This window comes from Manis pentadactyla, chromosome 13 (assembly GCF_030020395.1).
Source record: "Manis pentadactyla isolate mManPen7 chromosome 13, mManPen7.hap1, whole genome shotgun sequence".
NCBI lineage: Eukaryota > Metazoa > Chordata > Mammalia > Pholidota > Manidae > Manis > Manis pentadactyla.
Genome location: NC_080031.1, coordinates 72,087,386 through 72,090,418, shown reverse-complemented (window position 1 = coordinate 72,090,418; position 3,033 = coordinate 72,087,386). Strand labels below are relative to the sequence as shown.

Here is a 3,033-nt window from a genome sequence, read left to right as displayed (position 1 = left end):
AGCAGGACTACATCAAACTACAAAACCTCTGTACCGTAAAGGACACCATCAGCAGAAGAAAAAGGGAACCTACAGTATGAGAGAATATATTTGTAAGCAGTTTATCTAATAAGGGGTTAACATTTAAAATATATAAAAAACTCATACACTTCAACACCAAAAAACAAATAACCTAATTAAAAAATGGGCAGATGCATGATAGTTTTCCAAAGAAGAAATACAGAAGGCCAACAGACACATGAAAAGATGATTAGATCACTAATAATCAGGGAAGTGTAAATCAAAACCACAATGTGCCTCATGTCAGTTAGAATGGACACTGTCCAAAAGACAAGAAAGAACAAATGTTGGCAAGGATTTGGAGAAATAGGAACCCTCCTATACTTTAGGGGGTATGGGAATGTAAATTTGTCCAGCCACTGTGGAAAGGAGTATGGAAGGTCCTCAAAAATCTATTAATAGAAATACATATGACCCACTAATTCCACTTCTAGGAATTTACCCAAAGAAATCAAAATCCCTGTTTAGAAAAGATACATGCACCCCTATGTTTATTGCTGCATTATTGACAATACCCAAGTTATGGAAGCAACTTGGGTTGTTTCTACTAATAAATGTCCATTAGTAGATGAATGGATAAAGAAGAAGTGATACACATACAAAATGGAATATTCCACCATTAAAAAAAAAGAAATCCTGACATTTGCAACAACATGTGGAGACCTAAAGGGTATTATTCTCAGTGAAATAAGACAGGTGGAGAAAGAACAGTACCATAAGATTTCAATTATTTGTAGAATATTAAAAAAAGCAAAACAGAAGGAACAATACAGCAGTAGACTCATAGACACTGAGAAGTGACTAGTGGTTACCAAGAGGGAGTGGTTGAAGTAGGTGTGGGGGGAAGGGGTGGGGGATAAAGGGGCAAATAATTCACTATCATAAGTTATTCATGAGGATGATAGTAAAGCATGGAGAATATATTCTAAAACATCTTTCTATGTTGACCGTAACTGTAGCAGTTGGGATGAAGATTTAATAATGTGGATAACTTTTAAAACACAGTCTTGTATACTTGAAACCAATATGATTGTATATCATCTATACTTTAACAAGAATAAATTTTTTAAAATGGACCAGCACTTTAGCTGAACTAAACATACCTTCCAAAGATGGAAATGTGTGTACAATGTATTTTATTTTACTTGTCTCTCCTAGTATTATCTAAACATCAGCCACCAACAGCTCCTGTAGTTAGGGATAAATGCACATGCTGCAATTCATAAAATAACTGCCATCAAAGCTTTCTATGTCTTTGTTTCAAATCCCTGTGTAACTCTTCTCCATGACAAAGTTAGCCGGCCACTTAGAAATCATTAGAACATGTTTTCTTTCTCCAGCATTTAAGGCCTAGGTGAAGGATATTCAACTATGAAAATGATTGTATGCTCTTACAAAAGCAGAATTTACTAGTTCCCAGGTTAATTATGTGCCTCCTTACATCTAGCAGTTCAGTCAAGTAGTGGTGTTAGGCTTGATTAGTTGTAAAAATATAGAAAGAAACAAACTATAAAAGTATTAGATTGAATAACATTCTGAAAAATGTTGATGCATTCAGCTTGATGTATTGGTAACTATTTAGAGAAGCACCATGGTTTCTTGTGTTTAGGGAAATGGTTTTATTGTTTTGGTGATAGGTCTGATTGTACAGTTGCTCAGGTTTCCATCAGATTTAATTAGCCTATCACAGTAATATGAGAAATTTATTCCATGAGATGAGATAGACTAATGGAAAATTCTCATTTAAATATTGGGAAGAAAACCTGGATCAAAAATTTTTATTGACTTTATGTTTCAATTCAAATCAATCTCTTAAAAAAAGAACTTTACATCATGATAAATGTAAAATGGGGAACTATTTTGTTGATTTTGAAAACAGATATTTATTAACTCAGACAATTTTATGATTTGTAAATGATAGCCTAAAAACTAGAAAAAAAATAGATAACCACATAAATCAGTTAAATTATTGAAGAAATGTTGCTATGAAAAGGTCTTGAACCTAAATTCAATAAGTAAGTTATCCTTTCCCAGATGATAGGAGAACTACTGTGCTTTCATAATGTAGAAAGCATGGGCAGAGTGTCAGCTTTTGATTAAGCAGAGAGCTTTATTTGGGGTAAGGGGACAGAAGCAGGGCTTCAAAACATTGGGTGCTGCCATTATGAGGTCTGAAGAGGTCTACTTGTATAATCCATTCTCCTGACATTTGCACAAGGAAGTTCTGAGGACATGTCTACTTTGGAGGTTGTTTTTTGCTATTGTTAATTCAATGTGCTTGTAAAAGACATTCAACAGTGAAAAGTACATTATTCTACCCTTTCTTGTCATTTTTACATTCCACACTCCTTTACTTTTGATTCTTTTGTGATATGAAGCCCAGAACTGTTCAAAATAGCATATTTGCTTTGTTAATACATCGCTTACTGACCTGATGCATCTTAGAATATAGAATTTTGATGATATTTGTCCCGAACTTATTTAAGGTTGTTCTACTCCTTTCCTTGGGATAACTTTCAGGATCATCTTGGTATTTTGTCCATTTGTCTTTTTTCATTAGATCCTTTTCATTAGTTACAATCAGGGACTGGTTTAAGTTTTAGATAAGCATTTAATTTGTGCTTTGATAGCCATTATCCTTTTCATTCTGTGGATGCCAATTTTCAAGTTATTGCATTAACTTTACTATTTATTTAGTGAGCTTGTATCATACACTTTTGGTTAAATTAGTTCAGGTATGAGAGTTGGGCACACTGATATATTTTACTTCCACTCTATTAACACATATATTTTTCTTTTTTTTTATATCACGGGAAAGCACAAGCACAGTCCCCCACTACCACAAATTATGGAGTCAAGTTTCACACATTTGGGAAAATAACAAGGGTCAGCATATCAGGAGTGCAAATGGATGAGCCTTGCCTCGGGAAAACCACCTTTGTGATCATAGTATCTCTTCTGCTAGATAAGCAT

At 34.0% G+C, this 3,033-nt stretch overlaps 1 non-coding gene across 1 annotated transcript; it reads right to left on the bottom strand.

Moving 5' to 3' along the window:
* Positions 1-2,868: 2,868 nt before the first annotated feature.
* On the bottom strand, positions 2,869-3,033 carry LOC118921472 (U1 spliceosomal RNA). The gene has a single exon (XR_005028345.1). It is a non-coding gene; the product is annotated as a U1 spliceosomal RNA (small nuclear RNA).